This window comes from Equus caballus, chromosome 12 (genome assembly GCF_041296265.1).
Source record: "Equus caballus isolate H_3958 breed thoroughbred chromosome 12, TB-T2T, whole genome shotgun sequence".
NCBI lineage: Eukaryota > Metazoa > Chordata > Mammalia > Perissodactyla > Equidae > Equus > Equus caballus.
The window spans coordinates 26256814-26279421 of record NC_091695.1 but is presented as its reverse complement, the minus strand read 5'-3'; the positions used below and the strand labels follow the sequence as shown (position 1 = coordinate 26279421).

Sequence of the window (22608 nt, the reverse complement as noted above, 5' to 3'; positions counted from 1 at the left end):
TAGTCATGACATGAGATTAAAATTAGATCATTTTTCCCTAAAAAAATTTGCTGGCCTCAACTCAATGAAAGTTGAGACTCCACAGTACATACAAGCACTCACTGTCCTTAGGGGCAAAAGCCCCTTCTAGAAATAAGGGGGCAGTGCAGATCTTACTTAACCTCTCCCAGATCTGAACACTGAAATTGGTCTAATGGCAGCAAAATATACTAAATTAATATGGTAAGTTAAAATGCCAACAAGAAATGGAAGTAGTAAAAAACTTCCCACAAGCAAAGGCAGGAAACAAAACTAAGGTCCTCATATTTAATACATTTATGAAAGGGCCTTTCTACTTTTCCAAACTATACTATAATATTGAGGGCAAAACGTGTGCCTTGGCTAATGGAGATAAGAGAGCAACAGAACCCCAAAAATTCTATGTGTAAAAAGGCACCATTTTCAGTGGCCGTCACTTCTTTGAGTAGGAAAAGGAGCACTAGACTCAAACTATGAAATTGTCCCTCCAAGTGGATCATGTGCTAACCTCCAAACAGTCAGTGGTCAGAACTTCGTACATCTCTGCTATCCTGCTGAAAGCTCTAAACAGACCATATTTTTACCTCTTTCCTTATTCCAACTCAGGGTAAATATCCAAGTATCCAGAGGTTTCATGTGTACTATTTATATGTTAGTTATACAGAAATGAAGAGTTACCCATACCCTATTATAAAAATTGCAAGTTGGCTAGTAAATGGAGGGGCGCTGTAGTTATACTGTTGGACTTAAGAGAGAAACCCCATTACAAGTTGGCTATGGGAGGCTTTTTGGCCAGTCCAAAATATACCATGTTGAAAGGCTGGTTTTACAACAAACCTTCTCCCCTACTCCCCACCCTCTCACCAACCCCTCAAGAAAAAACACAAGTAAATTATTTTTTATTCTTAATAAACATCTTTCCATACACACCTGTTAAGAGAAGGTCGTAACTGATTGGTTTAACACAGAACAGCCCAGTCTAGATTCAAAAAATCATGGGAGAAGCATTCCAGCCACCACAGCAAGGAGGAAGCAGGAAGGAGAGAGCTGCAGAAATATTTGGAGGAAAAACGGGAATGAGAGGAAAATAAAATATACCCAACACATTAAAAAATAAGAGAAGCAAGGGCAAGTATTGGCAGAAAGACAATCTGGGAATGGAAGGGAGTAATTTAAAATATGACTTGGAATTGCTTAATGTGACAAATGCCCTTTTGGACTTTGCTCTGTATTCAGATACCTCGACCCCGGATGCAGTTTTCATTAAAATCTAGATTCTACTGTAATGTCAGAGTTCCTGTATTTGTATTTCTGTACAGAACCAGGAGAAGGTTATAGTATGGATAAAAATTTACTTATACCCCCTCTTCCCAGCAACCAAATTGGAAAAAGAAAACTGCTTTTGGAATGCCCTTCCCCCTCCTTTATACCCCTAAGGCAGAAACCTCAAAGCCCAGTCCCAGCATGCCCACAAAGACATTGAGAAAGCAATGCAATAGTCGTGGTGGGGAAGACATGTGGGGACTAGCCTAGGCTGAGCCTTTTGCTTCAGTTCCCTTTCCCACGCTCCCCAGAGCCCCACCAAGCACAAATGCTCGGGCCTGTCTGCCTTAGAGTATATGCAGCATTCAGCAAGCAAGAGTACCCAGAGTAACCGATAAACAGGCGCCCAATAAACTCCTTAATTAATTTTCCATCACTAAGACTCCTTCCAGAGGATCCCCTCTCTAAATTCTTCCTACCCTGGCTCTGGGCTCCCACAATCACTTATCAACTCCTGTTCTTCCTTCAGTCCAAAGCCCCACTGTCGCTTTCTCATATCCCCACCCTACATTCTAAAAGGCCACTCGAAGGTCTTTAATAAGTACCCTTATAAAAAAAAAGTTGCTCCCTTTTCATTTCCATTGCTTCATTTTAAGCACTTGCCCTTATCCGCTATGTACAATGACCTATGAACCTTCCACACCAAGAGGACTCTGAGCTCAAGAGAGATTCTTCCAGTTCTGGGTTTCAACAGGGCCCAAACTGCAGTTACCACTGTGGCAGCCTCCACCCTATAATCTTCTTGGCTAATAAAAGCCCAAACTACCACTATTATGGCGCATACAGGGACAACACTCCCTGTTGCACAGATAAATTGTCATTCTGCCATAAATGGCCACTTTTTGCCCCCACAACTAATTCAATAACGGAAGTTAGGAAGGGTAGTACGGAAACTACCCAGGGCTCTAGGTCAGGAAGCAGTATCTTCTCCTACAACCACGGCCTTAAAAGCTGACCACCTGGCTCTAATTTGGAGAAGAGGACAACACAGTTAAGTAGGAAGAGAAGATCAGATTCCTAGGTCTAAAAGCATGGGGAGATTTTTCTGCCTGAAAGAGGACAGAAGCACAGGCTGTGTAGGATAGAATAGGACTCAGAAGACAGGTCCCAGTCCTGGCTCCACCGCTAGCCAACAACGGCACTAAGTCACTGCCATGTTCTCATCTGTAGGATGACAATACCACTAGCCCAGTGTAACTCAGAATTGCTGTGAGGATCAGGTGACATAATACGTGTTATACAAATGTGAGGTATTAAGTTGTTTCAAAGGTTAGTTTCTGTCTTCCAATTACATTACTTAATGCTAATGCCTCAGCCCAAAACTATTTTGTGAACCAGTAGAGGAAAATAACTGAATCAAGAGCATACCTGGGTTCTAAGGAGTGGACGAGCTGGTTTCCCTACTCTGACTCTATTTACTAGAGGTCCCACCTAGACCAGTGTTTCTGGGACATGGAGTGCTTCTGCCTTGCAGTTATCACAGCATTACACATTTGCTATAATAAGTTCTTGATTCCTTAACTGAAGTCTTAACAGTTTTTTACAGAGGAAAATAGGGAAGGTGAAAAGAACTAACAATTACTGAATGTTTTACATTTATTATCCTGGCAATCCTTACAACAACCCTAAGGAAATTTATCGCAAATGAGAAAACAGGCTCTAGGTGAGAAAATTTCCCAAGGTCTCAGTCAATAGCAAATTTTGAGGGCTGGCCCAGTGGTGCAGTGGTTAAGTTCGCACGTTCCGCTTTGGCGGCCTGGGGTTCACCAGTTCAGATCCTGGGTGCAGACCTACGCACCGCTTGTCAAGCAGGCGTCCCACATATAAAGTAGAGGAAGACAGGCATGGATGTTAGCTCAGGACCAGCCTTCCTCAGCAAAAAAAAAAAAAAAAAAAAAACGGAAAGAAAAAAACAGCAAATTTTGAATTTAAACCTGTATCTATGCCATTCCAAAGCCTGTGTTCTCTTTCTACCACATGCTATCAAGTCCAAAAATACAAGCCCAGTATAAGATGGATGGCCCAGCCCTCTCCTCTACATCCCTTGAGAGTTTTCTTCCCAAACATCACCGGAAAAAGGGAAAAGAAAAGATTCCTATTTTTCTTTAGGTTAAAGGGTTATCCATAATGTCTACATAAAAGATATAAGTGGGAGAATGGAAATAAATGGAAGGAAAAAGAAAACATAAGTGGGGAAAGAGATTGAAGCTGTTAGGCAAGCTATAGTACACTGCCTCACAACTTAAGAGACTTGAAAAAAGCTGCTTCTACATGCCATACATATCATAAAAAATTATACTGTAAACCAGAATCTGCCATTAACCATTAACTGACTTTGGCAATTACAGTCAAGAAAGTCTTATGAGTCCAGACCAACACCTTTCCAAGCTTGCAACTTAATATTTTCAAATGCATCACACTTGCTCTCACTAAAAAAAAGACCACCAAGGAATTCCCAAAGCAGGGGTGGGGTGGGGGAGAGGGGTACGCATAAAGTGAACCCTACTATTCCCCTAAGACTAGATTTTTCTGAGAATAACTGGTTTTACTCTTAACAAGCCATAGGTCCTATAGACCTGAGTCTATAGCCAGGCTCCCACATTTAAGCAATGCCAATGGTAAAAGAATTCAAAACCAAAGGAAGTTAAATTGAATCAAATACCCAAAAGGATCAAACAGTTGGAAAATGCCAATCAGCTAGGAGCTGGGCAAAAAAAATTAACTTACCAATAGCAGAGTCTCTGGAATGATTTGTTCTACTGTAAAATGGCTGTAGAAATATAATTTGGAATTACGATTCTTAAAGGTTAAGAATATAGGCTTTGGGGGTCAGCCCCGTGGCTGAGTGGTTAAGTTCATGCACTCCGCTTTGGCGGCCCAGGGTTTCGCTGGTTTGGATCCTGGGCATGGACATGGCATCGCTCAGACCATGTTGAGGCGGCGTGCCACATGCCACAACTAGAAGGACCCACAACTAAAATATACAACTATGTACTGGGGGGATTTGGGGAGAAAAAGCAAGGGGGGGGGGGAAAGAAGACTGGCAACAGTTGTTCGCTCAGGTACCAATCTTTAAAAAAAAAAAGAATATAGGCTTTCGAATCAGACTGACTAGGTTCAAATTCCAGCTCCACTGCTTCCTAGTTATATGACTTTGGGTAAAATACCACTTAATCTCTCTAAACCTCAGGTTCCTTTTCTGTAAAATGGGAGAAATAAAATAGAGTGGTTGTGTGAGACGATCCACATAAAGTGCTTAGAAAAATGTCTTGACACAGAAAAAGCTATTAACATTGTTACTAATAAAAATACTACTACAAGAGCTAACACAAGGGACTAGAATTTTGGTGGTGTTGGTAGGACTTCTGAATAAACCACATGTCTCCACATGCTCCCCTCTCCCATTAAGTAGCCCTGTAAACTACAAGAATTCTCCACATTCTCAAAAGGAAAAACAAAATAAAATTCTAGACTAGGGGGCCAAAAGACAAGGATTTAAGTCCTGGCTCTGCCAAAAACTAGCTGCGAGACCCCGGAGAAGTTATAACCCCTTCACTTTCTATTATAGCCATGCGTCACATAATGACGACTCAGTACACCACGGACCGCATATACCACAATGGTACCACATCGCCTAGGTGCGTAGTAGGCTATACCATCAAGGCTTGTGGAAGTACACTCTATGATGTTCACACAATGATGGAATCGCCTAACAATGCATTTCTCAGAACGCTTCCCCTGTCGTTAAGCGACGCATGACTGTACTTTTCAGAGTTTAGCTTTAATGGGCTAATATATGAAAACTCTAGAAGGGTGACTCTGACCTCTCTCCTACCTCCATGCAGTTCAGATATCCAAAGACATGACCAGAATCAGGCAAGCAAGCCTCTGCATAAAGAGGAAAACTTATTTTTCCTGAGATAGAGAAGTCTAAACGCCACGAAATAGTCTGAGTTCTTGGGAAAGAAATTTTATCTTCTGTAATCAATCCCAAAGGCAGCTCTACTCCTTTCTTTCTATTTATTCATTATGAAATCAAAACCAATGTCACAAATTTATGCCCACTCTCTAAAAGCAATGATAAGCAAAGCTCCTCTTCCATGTCATTTTAGGGATTTCAAAAGATTTTTTTTTTTTTTTGAGGAAGATTAGCCCTGAGCTAACATCTGCTGGCAATCCTCCTCTTTTTGCTGAGGAAGACTGACCCTGAGCTAACATCTGTGCCCATCTTCCTCTACTTTATATGTGGGACGCCTACCACAGCATGGCTTGCCAAGCAGTGTCATGTCTGCACCCGGGATCCAAACTGGCGAACCCCAGGCCGCCGAAGCAGAACGTGCACACTTAACCACTGCGCCACTGGGCCGGCCCCTCAAAAGCTTTTTTAAAAAGCACACTGAGCTTCCTACTGAAGAATACCAATCAAAAAAATACAGCACCTGTAACACTACAGAAATGTATTACAGAACATTCAAGCCAAGAAAGGTGGGTCTTCTGGATACCTAAAAGGCATTTATTTGTCTTAACTGGCATTTGCCCCCAAATTCAAAGCAATTATTCCTGTTCAACCACACACACAGAAAATTGTGTTTTATTTTTAAATCAAAGGAATATATTCTGTCAGTAGTTTTTCTACGGCTTCTTATCACAAAGAGCGCTTGCACCAGAGTCCAAAGTCTAAGTACCCCACCCATCACTTGATATTCCACCATCTGAAGCTCAGTCATAACAATTCTAGTACTTCTCTCTTAGCTGGGAAGACACTGCCGTACTAATCCCGAGTGCCTGGACGTGATCTGCGTTAAGACCTAAAGAGAACTCTGCTCACTTCACAGTCTCATCTCAACTGAGTACTTCTCAGAGTTACAAAACTGATATTCCAGAAATGCCCGTCTTAGGTGTGAGCATTTTCTGTGCTTCCCTGGGGATCTGTTTTATGCTAGGCCCAGCTTCTCCACTTTAAGAGCACCCAAAAGGCTGACTGAAGGAGTCTTGCTTTCACAAGGACTGGATCTCACTGTGTCCACCCTGAATCTCTCTGATGAATTAAGGGAGTCTCTGGCAAACCACCCGCCTTTTAGGAAAGAGTGATACATTCTATCTTATCGGAGTTTCAGAGAAAAGAAGGAATTTAAAATAAATATATAAAAGTTTTTTAAAAATACTCCTTGTTAGAAGGAGGTTGAGCTGGCAATCTCTAGGCCAACAGGACACCTTAAACTTATTTCAGATTTAAAATCCTGACCCAAAGTTAACCGTCAGGATTTAAAGTTTTTACTATGACTTTAGAAGAAAAATCACCTCCATCATCATGACCCTAAATTCAGAAACCAGATGGAACACGCTTCTTGCTTTCTTTTCCCCTCCCCCAGTAATCTGTGAACCCCCCAAACCATACCATACTAAAATGGCTAAATGCTGGACAGGCTTTCAAGCAAAGGAAGGGTGTGGCTCTCAGCTAGTGAGGGGGCCCAGGACTGAAAGGGAATGGAAAGAAACAAAACCTGCTTCTCTCTGGAGCATGTGTGACACACACACAGGACTGGTCTAACAAGTCCGTCTGATCTCTCAGGCCAGGCTGCCTCCTTCTCCTCCCCCATGACCCACGTGCCTTTCCAAGGCCCTCCACTGGGACAGATTACACGGAATTTTCTCTAGATCCTGGGAGTCTGAGACACACTGTGTTACTTACCTGAATCCCTGTTGCAACCTTGCCAAAGGCGCCTCACCTAACCTTATAAGGAGAAAGCAGAGCTTTAGGGAGAGGCCGATAAGGAAACAAAGATAAAAGGGAGGGGCAAAAAAGAGAGGGAGGTGTCAGACTAGAGGAAGGGGAGAGGCCAAATGCCTTTCTCCTTCCTACAAGAGGAGGGAGAAAAAGAGAGGGAGGTCAGGTACAGAAGGGGAAATGAGAAAGTCTAATCAAAATGGAAAGGTATTGTTTAACTCTTGTGTCATAAAAGAAAAATCCTAAAATTAGCCAGGATACCTTAAACCCTTCCCTACCCTAGGGTAGGGGAAAAAAAAATTCATGGAAAAAAAGCTTAACCTTAGGGTTTTCTAGAGGTCACCCAACTGTTTGAGCTCAAATTCCTTTTTTTAAAGAGGCAGCTTTTCACTAAACCCCCTTACTTTCTATCTATGGCACTCCCACCATCTCTTTGCCCATCATTTGAAGACAACTTGGAAAAGCTGAAAGCATGGAACTGAGTCATATTTACACAGTCCTGCCTCCTCAAAGCCCTGAAGAAAGCAGTAAGACACCTCTTCCATCAGATTTCAAGTACACCTCCCTTTTGAAAGAAAGAATAGAGCGAGGTGTGAGTCTATGAGGAAATCAGAGAAAGTGTTCAAGTCCTATCTCAGCTATAGGATAGCTAACTGAAGGAAATGTTTCTCCTTATCTAAAAGAAAGAAGAAAATCTGGGGCCGGCCCGGTAGCGCAGCAGTTAAGTTCGCACGTTCCGCTTTGGCGGCCCAGGGTTCGCTGGTTCGGATCCCAGGTGCGGACATGGCACCGCTTGGCAAGCCATGCTGTGGTAGGCATCCCACATATAAAGTAGAGGAAGATGGGCACAGATGTTAGCTCAGGGTCAGTCTTCCTCAGCAAAAAGAGGAGGATTGGCAGCAGATGTTAGCTCAGGGCTAATCTTCCTCAAAAAAGAAAGAAAGAAAGAAGAAAATCTGACCTTCCAGGGGAAGAAAAGTTGCGAATTATTAATTATTGATCTTCTACTATAAATTATCACGCATAATCTTCTCAACAATTTCTGAGGCAATGTTGGCCTCTTTTTATAGATGAGTAAACTGTACATCAGAAGCATTCAGTAACCTGCCGAGGTCATATAGCTAATGGAAACACATCTGTTCCACTCCAAGTCCATGTTCCTTGTCCTTGATAGAGAGAAAGGAGTATGAACTTTCTATGCTTCTTGTGGTTAGAAGTCATTCTAACTCAAATAGAGAAATTAACGAAAAGTAAACTTTTAGGGGAGGAGTGGAAGGAGGTAGGAGAGGCTGGGGTGCAAGCACCTAGACCTTTGGGTCTTACCTTCACATTAAAGAACAAGACCTTACTCACAGTTCCGTGGAAGAACAGCTTGCAATCTACCTCAGATTTCCCATTTTATACAGAACAAGAACTCAGGAGGGAAGGTGCAAGGGACAAAAGTAGTATAACTTTGTACAAAATGACCTACCTTTCCAGTGGAAGGCCTCCTCTAGAAATCTGGCCACATACCACATTCTCTAATCACCCCCACCTCAAGGGAGAAAATCTAATCACAAATATCCCTACTCTAATTTTTAATGTGACATCTCACTAAACCAAAAGCAGAGATCAGAGTTGGGGTGGGAGACAGAAGGAACTAGAAGGAGGGAAGACTGTGCTAGCCAGCATCAGCACAGAGTGGAGGGATTGTTCTAGCGGTATGTTAGCAATCTGCCTCTAGGGCAGCTGTCCTCCTGGGCATCAAAGGCCAGTTTGTGTGTGTGCTCAGGGACTAGCCAGCTTGGCAAGAAGTTGAGGACTCAGCCACCCAATCCGCAAAGCAAGAAGAGATGCCTGTTTCACAGCTGGAATGGCGTGCAGGGAAAACACAAAACAAGGGGAAAAAGAAAGGAGGAGGGGAACATTGAGTGCTACAGGTGCTATTTCAGTCTAGACAGAGGCGGGAAAAATCCTAGGAACTACCAACCATCCTCTAGTTAGTGCAAAGAGAGAATTGCCAGTACCTCTCAATACTGAAATCAAAGAATGGGTAGGTTTCTCTAGCTCTGTGTGTAGTAGGGGGTACCAATTAGAAGGATGAGACCTAGAATGTAAAGCCCCAGCATTGCCTGTTTCTCTCTGTCCCTTTCAGACCCAACAAGGCATCTTAAATATATATACAGTAAAAAAAAAAACATACAAATAAACATCTATCTCCTTCTAGAATTCCTTTCCTTAATTCCTTAATTAAATCCTAGAGATTTATAAATAATAGAAGCACACACAAAACTCAGTGAGATCCCCAATTCTAAGAGATCGGGGCCATTTATATAACTCAAGTGCTAAGATGCAAAAGGCCACAGTCAGAATTCACACTCCCTAATCCCTCAGAGTAGCTAGACGCTCTGAGACCCATTAGACACACAAAGGCTGCTCTCTTCTCAGTAGAGCCCTGTAGCAGAGCTGCTCTCCAGGGACAAAGAGATTTCACAGGAGAACCACAAAGACATCGCCCCTCTCCGTTCCCCCACTCCCAGCTTTCTCACTTCCTGTCACAGTAGCACCAGACCACAGTCTCCCAGAAACAAACAAATACAAAGTGCTGGATTCTGGGCTGCAGGCCAACCACATTCCAGGGCATCCTGTCTACCAATCACCAGCCAGAGCTCCCACTTTGCCCTGCTCAGTTCCTTATCATGTTCGGGAAAACAACCCTCCTCCCTGCTCCAAGCCAACACTACATAGGACAAAGCTCAGGCCTTTAAGAATCAGCAGAAAGATACTGTGTGTGGATCTAAGGGTTCAGAGGGGGTGAGGGGATTTTTAAGATTCCTACTTGGCAAATTTCTTCACTTTGGAGGCACTCTACTGGGGATTTTAAAGCTACTGCTGCTATTATACTCAGCTCAGCAACATGTGATACTTTCCAAAGAAAGCTTCATCATGGCAATCTGATCGCCAATCTAGATTCAGTCAACGGACTATTCCCACCTGGAGAACTACTTTAGGCCACATCCTCTGTCACCTTCTCTATCACCCTTTTCCACTGTTTTCAAAGTCTTTCAAACTCTTTTTCCCCACAGCCATAAAGTTGATTGTAAGAGGCCCCACAGAAAACAAACAAAGGCAGCAGACTCCACCCTACAAAGAGGCAGGATAGGCACCAGCAGGTGCTGGGAGCAAAGTTCCCTACTTCCCTAGGGGATGAGAGGCAGACCACTAGGAATTGCACAGTAGCCCTGGGAGCAAAGAGGTCAAGACAGCAATCTCAGCTTTTCCTACTCAGTACTCCCCCTGGAGTGGGTCAGGGGCTGTAGATTTGGAATCTTGTCAGAAAAGAAAGCCTCCCTTCCTAATAAGGTCCTTGGCTGATTCCAAGAATGGGATGAATGATACATTTTTCTGTTATCTTGTACAAGCCCACTGGATGTTAGCCCTAACCCCCAGAAGCAAAGATGCAGATAGAAGTCAAGCTCTAATAGCCAGAGATTTTTGAAATCCAAAGAAGGAACACCCTTTACCCAAAGGGCTCAAATTTCCTTGCAAAAAGCATAGCACTAGGCTCAGCACAGAGTTCTCCAACCAGAAGATCATTCTAAGCAACTAACTAGTAACATGCTATCATTTCTCATCTTTTCTCCTCTCTTCCTCCTTGACTCCTTCCCCCTTCTTGGATCTGCTAAAAGCACACTGGGCTGAACCCTGATTGAAACAGTACATGATGCAAAGGAGCTAAGTCTAAAACAGCAAAATTCAGAAAGAATTAATCTATATCTGGATCTGATATAACCAGGTAGAAAGACATGGGGCAGGGGCCGGCCCTGAGGCCGAGTGGTTAAGTTTGCATGCTCTGCTTCAGCAGCCCAGGATTTTGCCAGTTCGGATCCTGGGCGTGGACATGGCACTGCTCATCAAGCCATGCTGAGGTGGCATCCCACATGCCACAACTAGAAGGATCCACAACTAAAAAAATACACAACTATGTATCAGGGGGCTTTGGGGAAAAAAACGAGAAATAAAAAACCTTCAAAAAAAATTTTTAAATAAATTTTAAAAAATAAAGAAAGAAAGAGATAGGGCAGGGATATACACAATAGTCTGCCATTCTAAGGCTGGATAGAAAAGAGACTATTTAGGGGCCAGTCCAGTGGCACAGCGGTTAAGTTCACACCTTCCGCTTTGGTGGCCTGGGGTTCGCCAGTTCAGATCCCAGGTGTGGACCTACACACCAGTTGTCAAGCCATGCTGTGGCAGACATCCCACATACAAAGTAGAGGAAGATGGGCACAGATCTTAGCTCAGGGCCAGTCTTCCTCAGCAAAAAGAGGATTGGAGGCAGATGTTAGCTCAGGGTTAATCTTCCTCAAAAAAATAAATAAATAAAAAGAGAATATTTAGCAACACTATATTTTAGAACAGAACTTCAACAGCAGGGCCTAGTTACTGCAAACTCTATCGTGGAAGCACACCAAAACCAAAGTGTAAGATCTCGTACCTAGCACTGAATCAGACTAATTCCCTTTTTCTCTCAAGAGTAACTGAAAAATAATTACAATTTTAGTATTCTTATCCAATTCTCCCTCATTCATAGCCCAAGACAAATAAATCAGTCAATTAAGTACCATAGTGTGAGGCAGATATACAAAAAGCAGATAAAAATAGTAGAGTCAAGTAGGGGGCTGTTCGGAGATACTTTCAAAAGAGTTTTTTAAAAGGAGGGTTAGAAAAGACACACCCCAGACAGAGAACTGGACACACCCTTATCAATGCTGCTGCTGCTGCTGCTGCTGCTCCAAAAGGATGCTTGGCGAGTTCTCAACCTCAAACTGAACAGGTGAGACAGAAAGGAGTGCTGACTCAGAAATACAGTCACCCCAGCGTGTGAGGGAGGGAAGGACACCAGTACAGCCAAGCAATTACAATTCATATTACTTCACCAGAGGTGCTGGTTCTAACTCTATCTAGCTGTTCGCAGACATGTTTAGAAAACCTAACCAACTGAATAATGAATAAGGAAAAAGTCAACGGAGGGGCCTAAGACTTAAGCTGAATACTCAATGGTTGAAAATCTAACTTCCCACATACCTCTTTCTCTCCAAATCAGGCCCAAAGCTGAAAGAATTAGAGGGAGGGGAGGCAGAGAAAAGAATGTGACTGGGAAAGGTTTAGCTACATTCCAACTAGCCAACATCCCACATAGTATTAAGAGTGCCTGAGAATCCAATCCCACTACATGAGAGTTGCTGGGACTCCGCTAACACACATCCAATTCCTCTGTCACCCCCCACCCCCAAACACTCTGAAAAGAAGCGTAATTGAGATAGCTTGATGAAAGCACCAGCTGTTTCCACCACTCTCCCTTCCCCCAACCCCAGAGACCACAGTTCAAACTCACATCAAACACTTAATACAATTGACTGGCCAGTAGGAAGGAGAAGCCTGGACTAAAATAGCAGGAAGAATGCCAACTGGCCCCACTTAGAAGGAATGCTTTCTTGGCTCAATTTAAAAATTTGAAACCTCTGTCATCCACTCCCCTCTGCCCAGTTATGTTCTCCTTTCCACAACCTACCCTCCTTCAGTGTCAAATGGATTTCAGTTTCTTCTCTACAACTCCTTGATCTATTTTCAAATGTCAAGGAATACAGAGGAGATATAAGGCTGAATGTAAAATAGTGTCTGGGAGATTGGAAGGCTTCCTGGACTGCAACAGCCAAACCTAGCAGAGGGCTCCCACATAAGGGGGGTAGGGGCGGCCTGGCCCAGTGAGGCAGTGGTTAAGTTCGCACGTTCCACTTCGGTGACCCAGGGTTTGTGGGTTTGGATCCCGGGTGTAGACCCACGCACCGCTTGTCAAGCCATGCTGTGGCAGGCGTCCCACATACAATAGAGGAAGATGGGCACGGATGTTAGCTCAGGGCCAGTCTTCCTCAGCAAAAAGAGGAAGACTGCCAACAGATGTTAGCTCAGGGCTAATCTTCCTCAGAAAAAAACAAAAGAAAAGGGCAAGGGGACAGGAGCCCAAAGCACCCATCCCTGTGTTTCAAGTAAGGAAAGAAAGGAGCGAGTGTTATGCTTCTGCACTTGAACATTGATGGTAACCTGACTTTCCAAGGCATGAGTAGCCAGTTACAAGTATTAACGTGGGGCTGGCCCCATGGCTGAGTGGTTAAGTTCGAGCGCTCCGCTGCAGGCGGCCCAGTGTTTCGTTGGTTCCAATCCTAGGCGCAGACATGGCACTGCTCATCAAACCATGCTGACGCAGCGTCCCACATGCCACAACTAGAAGGACCCACAACAAAGAATATACAACTATGTACCGTGGGGCTTTGGGGAGAAAAAGGAAAAAAATTTTTTTAAAAATCTTGAAAAAAAGAAAAAAAGTATTAACATGATCAACCCCTCCCCCACCCATACTCTAAGTTAGCCAGAGTTAGCCAAGGAGGAAGGGAAGGAAGCCAGCACTTCCTTTTCAGACAGGAAGTAACATTGGCCCTTCCTGTTGCATTTTAAACAAATTGTCCAGCTGAGTTTAATGCTAACATCCTCTCCTGAATTTGTTCCACAATTTCAAAATGGGGAGAAAAAATAGAGATATGGTCTAAAATTTCCCTTCCCCTTAACAGGCAAGTCCTCCAAACCATGCTAAGTGCTAGCATAACACCCAAATCAGGCAGTGACATCTGTAATTCCAAAACAATACAAGATACAGAGGTAGAAACCTTCAAATTAGCCACCTTCTCACAATGTCTACTACCTGAACTATTCTCCTCTACTTCTCGTATTAATTAACCACTCACCTAAGAAATCACATAGATATGTAGCTTTACTCAAATGTTCAGGTTTTGTGGTCCTCAAACCTCAGTGACCAGAATCACCTGGGAAGCTTTTCTAAAAAATACAATACATCAAGCCAGCCCTGATGGCCTAGCGGTTAAAGTTTGGCACACTCTGCACTCCATCTCAGTGGCCCAGGTTCAGTTCCTGGGTATGGAACCACACCACTCATCTGTCAGTAGCCAGGCTGTGGTGGCAGCTCACCTAGAAGAACTAGAACTTCCAACTATACACAGCTATGTACTGGGGCTTTGCAGCGGGGTTGGGGAGGGTGATAAAAAAGGAGGAAGATTGGCAACAGATATTAAAGTAGGGTGAATCTTCCCCTGAAAAAAAAAAAAGCACAATCTCCCAAGTCTACCTCCCCATCCCCTACAAATCAATTTATGGACGGAATACTGAGAATTCATATTTTTAAAAAGCCCTCAAAGTGATTCCAATAGTCAGCTGTTGGGAACCACTGTACTGGCCTATCCCTGACAACCCTCTGACCACCACATTCCTCTGGCAGAAACGGCACTGATTACAAAATACATTATTTGGGCCTGCTTTACTGTTCACCAGACAGCTCAGATCATTGTTTGGTCTGGATTAGAGTCTCTTTGAAAGCATGGATTTAAATATAAGGATGGCTGGAATGACACAATCCTAAATCCTATAACCTGGACTCAGACCTAGACGAGCAGTCTCACTTCTTTGGAATCCTGAGTTGCTACATTGGAGGATATCCCTATTTAGATTGCAGATTGGACAAGTGGATTATTTTTAAAATGACTTAGTTTCCTCCAAGGAACAAAGAGCTGTGTCACATATTTAAAGATTGGTTCCATATTCCATCCCAAAAGAAGTCCAAAGTCCTAAAGCTAGCATTCAAGACCCTAGATAATTCTAGCCCAGTTGACAATATAATAGAAATAACCAGAAACTCTGGATTCAAGTGTTACCTCTGATACTTATCCAAGAAAATCACTTTAACTTCTGGTTTGAGTAAGAGCAAATGAGTAGCAAAATGTTTTTAGAAGAACCATAAAGAGAAATATCTTCACAAGGAAGCATGTATCACTAAAGATTTAGGAAAGATGAATGGCATTGAAAGACATACTTTCAAGACAACTACAACATCCATAAATGCTGAAGTAATACATATCAAGCAGTTATTTAAAGCAACTTCAAAATTTGGGGGTCTATGATTGCCTAGAGTACTTCCTATGCAAGATAATACAGTTACCTGACCAAAAGAGAGGGAGACGGAAGAGAAAAAAATGTTTCTGGATTGAGGTCATCTCCCAAGGACGGTATTAAGTAACAGGATGACAACTAGGTATAATTAAAAGGAAGAATAGAGGGTAACCAGGTCAAGTTCCAGGGCTAAACTTCAAACTAAGAGAGAGAGATGGAGACAAAGAGACTCTTTAACTGAGAGACAGACTAGCTAAACCAGAAATCTTGAGAGGGAAAGTAAGAATGGGTGATTCAAGTACTCTGGTAATCAAATATCCTGTTACTGTCATATATGGGGCTGTCATAGGACAGCAATCACTAAATAGCTGGTGCTTCTTCCTCAGTCCTACCAAAGTCAACCAGGCCAAGTGGCTCAGTACATACTTTAATAACACTGACTGCTTGAACATACATATGGAAAGGGAAAGCAGACATACAGTTAGTTATTGGGGATGATCATCTCCCCTGATGTGCAAGACAGATATGGATTTGGTGACCTATAAAGTAGTCCCTGAAGCCATTAAATCCCAATGATTAGGGTTTTGGGAAAGCAGGAGCTTTTTGGTCAAATGAGGAAAAAAAAAAAAAAGCAGCAGATAACTGGGGCAGGCACAATATTTGGTCAAAAGCACATAAACCAAACCAACAAATACACTCAAAAGGAAACTGTACCAGATCTGGGCTGTCACTTCTGTTCACAGAAAACTGACTATGTAGATAAGAAGGTGAAGAAACACTATTTCTCTGGGGAAGAAAATTTTAATCTCACTTCCCAAACACATACAAGCTTATTCTCAGTAGTTGCCCCACTAATTATCATTCTCCAAGACAAGGGTCATCAACCTATGCAAAATCTGCCACTCTGCAAATTACTTGCTGACTATACTCACATGGAGCTTCTGCAACGGGACAAAGATGGAGGCTAGGTCAGGTGTTGCCTCAACTGCTTACAAAGAATACACAAAAAAAACTGCTAAGAGCTGCTGTCTCTGGGGTCTGAAGTGAGGCGGAGACAACTTTTCTTTGTACTGTACAGTGCACGACAAGGTCCTGTATTATCTCCCCTTCCTCCCAACCCACATCTCATTGGACCTCCCTGAACAGGCTACTTCTTCCCACATCTCTTGCTCACTGGTAATAACCAGCCTCAGGGCCTTTGCACTTTCTACTTACATCTACATAACTCAACCCTCATTTCTTTTAGGTCTCTCTCAAACACATCTTAAAAGTGAGGCCTTCCCTGACCACTCTATATTAAAAAACCTCACTCCCACCCTGGCACTTCTTATTTACCACCCTACATATTCTGCTTTATTTTATTCTTCATAGTATTATCACGCTCTGACATACTATATATTTACTTACTTATTTATTATTTATCTCTTTCAACTAGAATGTAAGCTCTGTGAGGTCTAGTTGGTATACTGTTTATTCCAGTGCACAGCATCCAGCAGGCTCTAAAATTTCTTTCAAATAAATGAAGACATTTTACTTTCTCAATGAAAACAAAAGTTAAATCTTAGAAAAATAAATCAACTTTGTTTCATTTTTCTTTCTATACTTTTTTTCTAATTGTGATCCTAGGCCCATCAACTGGGGTCTCCTGTAGCCTCACCTGCAGATTTGGCTAATCTTCAGCAGAGTAGACATTCAAATGGCCAGCTTGGCTCTGGTTACAAAGCAGTCAACAGAGAGTAGAACAGCAGAGAGGTTACAGAACTCCCTCTTCATTCCAACAAAGAAACAGTGGAAACAAATCAGATTGGCACCAACTTCTCCTTTAAAATAGACTATACTCTATTTTAAAAGTGTGCTGAATATACACCAGCTATTTTATTTCAATGAGATTTACTTCACTTGCAATGAAATGGGAACTGTAGGTGCTCTGATAAAGGTATTGAAAAGCTGACCTAGTTTCTATAACATCTTATGTCCTCAACCATCAGAATATATTTAGGTTTCTTAAAAAATAAGCTCCCTAAAAGAAAAATCTTTTCACCCCAGAGACTTCTCAACACGATCCTGCATGCCAATATAGAACAACATGGGAAGCACATATAAAACTGGTAACTTACTCTGGGAAAAGTAAATTTCTTTCGCTTTACTGTCAGCTGAATCAAAATGAGTAATTAATTAATAAATGTGGATGAGATCTGAAAGTCAAAAAGACAAAAACTAACCTGAATTACTAGAAGAAACCAACCTTCTTGGATCACAACAATTAATCCTAATCTAGATCTAATTGAAATCAACCAGAAGCAGAATCCTAAAACTTGTACCTTTAGCACGAGTACAATTTATTCTATAATAAGAATCAGAAATTTCTTCCATATTAAATGTTAGTGAGGCAAAGTGATGCCCATGAAGACCACCAACCTAAGGGGAATAAAAGATAGGGGAGGCAAACAGGGAAAGGGAGACACCACAGAACAGGAAAGCCAACAAAATGGAGAAAACACAGGAGAAATCAGTAGAGGGAAATATGGGTTTACAAAAATGCGGAGAGCTGGGGGAGTTATGATAGGAAGCTATGGAGCGCCAATAGAAATTAGTTTAAACACCATTCAGAACAGTAGTTTCACGGGTTATTTAGTATGAAGGGAAGGAAAAAAAGAGGAAAACTTTAGAGTGGAGGAAGCCTAAAAGTTTCCAAGTAAGGCTGCATCTAACACATATATTTCCCACAGTCCACAGTTCGGCTTTTCCACATATAAGAGGAGACCTCTTTCTTAGAAGCACACTGTTCACAGGAAGCATTGATGAACTCAAAATTTCTGCATGTCCCAAGTTTGCAAACATCCATAAATAAGGGTTGAAAATAGAGAATGATGTTTTCTGGATATAAAAGAGAGAGATTTACTTCAAGAAAAGGGAGAGTAAAAGCCTGCCTTCATTTCTATGTAATTTACTTCTCGTACAATCATTCATACTGAATGTTATCCTCCAAAATTCTGGTTGGACAAGTAAGATTTCAAGGTAAAGAATCTGGTTCAAACTCAAGAATAATAAACCCAAACAAAGCTTTTTCAAGCCATTCTCTGCCAAAATTAAGGTTTACCTTTGGATGCTAGAGTTTGGTCTGTCTCTTATAGATACAAAAAGGTGGGAAAAACTTCTATCGCTTTTTTTCCCTAAAATATCCAAATCTCTGAAGAAATTAGTGCACGATATTCAAGTTTTGCCACCTGTTTCTCTTCCCCTACTCACACCTCACTTTACTGTATTAAAAGTTATCCATGCCCATAAAACCTTTATCTTGGACAACCCTACCCATAAAACTCCCCAAACTTGACTATTACTAAAGACACTTTTTTCCCCATTAAAAAAAAAAAGCAAGTTAGTTTACCCATTCAGAGAGCCCATTTCTTCTGAATATAAACATCCATATTTACCATGTAGTCTCAGGTTTTAAGAGATCTTAAAGGGCATTTATTCCAACAGACAAATGATGTTTGAATTCATTTAATGCTTTAATTCTAATAGCAAACACCTGCAAGGTATTCCCATGAGGTGGGCACCATTCTATGAATTTTACATATATTAAATCACTTAATTGTCACAGCAATCCTATGAGAGTTAATATCATTGTCCTCATTTTACAGACAAGGAGATCAATGCATAGAGCAATTAAACAATTTGCCCAAGGTTACACAGCTAGTAAGTGGCAGAGCAAGAGTTGAACTCAAGCAGTCTAGCTCCAGCATCCATGCTCGTAACCATATGCTAAGCTGTCTTGCCTCTCCATATTTGTGGAACTCTCAGATTGGAAATTCCCTGTTTGGTCATATATCAATCAAACAATATAGAACAAAGCATTTGTGGCAAAATGTTAACAATTGGTGAACATTACTAGTGAAATAGGTGAAAGAAGGGTATACAGGGAGTAACCGTGCTATTCTTGTAACTTTCCTGTAAGTCTGAAATTTTTTCAAAATAAAAAGTTAAAAGTTGCTTTTATCATCACATAATGAGACATGTTTTGAGAAAGTGATGAGCAAATTATCTACTGGCCAGCAAAGAGGGCTTTAAGAAAAGAAAACTCTGGATCCTTATAATGTCCCCACCATATGCCTGATCTAAACGGCACACACCACTCAGCCCACACCAGTCGGCCACAGGCCCACTGAAGGACTCACTGGAGAGGAAGTGGCCCTAAAAATGGGGAACACTGGTCCTGAAACAGAATAGTAAATGTGGGCACTGTTCTCAATGCTTAATATATAATAATCAACAACATGCAATTATTCCAAGTAGAATTAGGGGAAAAAATTACTTCCAAAAATATATTATAAAATATAACTAAATACAAACCAATCGATATTTCTCTTATTAGTTCTGACCAGACAGGCATTCTTCCCTCTTTACAATATTCCTGCCAGACTATATCAATGCTTTCTATTGGAAATGTGGGAGGCAGCTGCATTTAAGCAAAGCAATCCCTATTTCAGCTTCTTATGGTATTTAACCCCTTTTTCGAGGGAAGAGAACATGAAATCACATACAGAATACCTAACCTACGGTTCATTCCTTTAGGCATGTTTCTTGTTACTATTATTCTAAATTGTCCATGAAAATTAATTTGGATTCTTAAACTCATAAACTTCCCATACATTTTGTGAACGAAATCTCTTGAAGATTCACAGTGGAAGCAGTGACAAAAAATACAGTGATATCTAAAACATACTTTCTTTGAAACACTGATGTTCAAAACTATCATCCCAAGCTTTTTATATTTTTCTTAACAGGTATAAAAACCACTCACTTCCAACATGGCTGAACGCCAATACGTGCCTGCTGCTGCCCTGATATGTTCTAGGTAACCAGTTCCTCTCCCCTAGCAAACGGCTACATTCAAGATTTCAGTGCTTGAAGTTAACAGCTACCTATATTATGAAACGAACCAACCAGGACGCTTACTTTTTTACACTATTCTTTGGATCACTTGCCCAGAAAGAAAACAGAATTAAAGAAAAATTGAAATGTTAAATCTTCAATTATTTCCAGAAACTTTACTTAAAAATGGAAGGTAGGAGATGCGTAAGAGGTTGAAACTACAGACTGCAGTAAAGTTTCAAAATTACATTGCGATTTTATTAATCCATATTGTATTGCTTCCTATCTCAATTTCCTTTCAGCCTTCGCCAAAAGTCCCTCACTGATTCCCATCAAATGCCTTATTTAACCAAGCCTTACTGAACACCTCAGTACATACCAGACACGAGGATAGGTGCTAAGAGAATATGGAGATAAGACAGTACCTACACTCAAGCAATTCAGTCTAGAGGAAATGACAAAAATAAATAGACAATTTTAATACAGTGCGATAAACATTATTTGAACTACCTGCTACAAGTCTCTCCCTGAAAGTCATTCCAAACCACAATGGCAATAGCATTCCAAACCACATGCCTGAAAATTCTCTGGAAGAAAAAATTTCACTGATAATCAAATGAAGTTTGAGGCATTTCCGATAAGTTTAAGAAATTAGGACAGCAATGGTGTGCATATGGAAAGATCCCTGTTCGAAAGATAACATCCATTCCAGCAAATTCAGCTCCCCATGTGCTTTATGGAATATGGATTTTTTACATACATTATCCCAACACAGAGTGGGTTGGAAATCTAAGTGAAGACTGACCCTCCACAAGATGAAACACTCTTGCCTCTAGCAAGGGCTCATTTTAAAAATGTTCTGGCTCTTGTTTCCATTCTCTCTGGAGAATGGCAGTGTATTAGTGGTTAAGTCCACGGACTTTGTAGTTAGTCAGACCAGGGTTTAATCCTAGCCTTGGCCACTTACAGGCAATGAGATTTTCAGCAAACCTCAGCTTCTCTGAGGCTCAAATTCCTTAGCACCCCCCCCCCCAAAAAAAAGCCAAAAAACACAGTTGTTGTGGGAAATTAAGTAAATACTTTATGCAAAATGCTTAGCACACAGTAAAAAAAACAAGGGAGGATGGGAGAGGGAGGACTAGCAGTTAGTAACAGGGGACCATCAGGTACCAAAATAGAAAGAGATCAATTATACAGAGCTAATCATTTTGTTATTCCAATTGAATAGTGATCTATGCTTGATTTATTTGCATCCATCCTATCTCACCCACCCGTCCCTCGAGAGCAACTACCTCATAAACCTAAGGCTGAAATGCAATTATTCGGGAGCCGGTTTTTTTTTTTAAGATCTCCAATAGCCCCAATTTTTATACTAGCTGAGAGAACATGTTCTAGCCCCTCTGACTCTCCATAATTGGAACCCTAAGAAAGGCACTAGAATTCTAACCACCCAAAGGAGACCCCCACCTGGAACACAGACCTTAGTCACATAACAAAGAAACCAACAATATATAGGAGTCAAACAAGGAAAGCAAAATCTGCACAACTCATACTTACTTGTCATCATTTTTTACCCCAAAATCAAAATGAGCAAAACAAAAAATAAAAGATTTACTTATTCACACCCCTTATTATATTTCCTGAAAGAACTAGGAGAGGTGAGGTAAAAGACAAACCTTCCATCTTATCATCCCAAAGGCTTTACAGTACACACCAGTCAAAACAATGCTTCAGTTTGTGGAAACAGTCCTGGACCCTAGTTAACTAGGATACTCACTGCAGCTACACAAAGCCCAGTATCTAAAGCTGGACCCAAATCACCACCACTCAGTCATCCAGAACCTATTTTCAAACTGCCTTTGTACTCCTTCTTCAGATTCCCTCATCCCTCCCCCTAAAGGTTGAGTGGGAAACTGACACTGTGGCAGAAACAGAATCAACCCTCCAAAGATCCACCAAGAAACCTCCCTAGGCTGGAGTCAAGGCAGAGGGAACATTTGAAAGAAATGTGGAAAATATTAAATAAGAACTACAGCCCAAGAGCCTATACACGTTGTCTTTTTTTTCTTTTTAACTGCACTTGCTATAATTATGACATCCAGACATTAAAATTTTACTGTAGTTCTTGCATAGATTATAGTATATTAATAGGAGGAACAAAGTTCTGTTTCCCCTGAAGCCACAACCTCAGAAAGATGAAATCACCTTTCAAGAAATACTTTCATTCTAGAAAACAAATTCAAGGAAGCGTTCTACTCTAAAAAGAATTGGGAGGAGGGAGGCACGAAACCAGAGGATTACTAAAGATACATACCAGTTTAAAGCTAATGAGCAGCTTACATATTAAGGTCCATCTTGTTACAATTAGGGCAGTATCTATTCCAACCAGAATTTTCAGACTGATTCGCATTTTCAAAGGGAGAAGGAAGAGAACACCCAGTTTTCAGCTACTGATGAGTTGGCTATATAATTACCTAGAATCAGTATTTTTGCAAGAATGTATTTGCAAAAACAAAGCATACCTTAAGATTAAATATAAGATATGAAAGCACTCATGGGCCTTCAGCTCTTACAGACTTTTGATTTCACAGCAAATTAACCAAACAAAAAACTCACCTCCAAGAAAACAACTTTCAGTTTGGTTTAAAGATAAGAATTCCCCTTGT

The 22608-nt window shown here is 41.4% G+C and overlaps 1 protein-coding gene across 33 annotated transcripts in view; it reads right to left on the bottom strand.

Moving 5' to 3' along the window:
- The window catches only part of CTNND1 (catenin delta 1), a 51532-nt gene that overhangs the window by 23071 nt on the left and 5853 nt on the right, over nt 1–22608 (bottom strand). For 13 of the 33 annotated variants that reach the window (XM_070228699.1, XM_070228711.1, XM_070228712.1 and 10 more), the window contains one exon: nt 949–1065. The exons of 10 other annotated variants lie outside the window; for them this stretch is intronic. The gene's annotated coding sequence lies outside the window, so the exon portion shown is untranslated. Of the gene's footprint in view, nt 1–948; nt 1066–4068; nt 4112–7033; nt 7133–21618; nt 21798–22608 lie in introns of those variants that run through there. 10 more of the 33 variants (XM_070228702.1, XM_070228715.1, XM_023654081.2 and 7 more) reach the window with 6 other exon arrangements.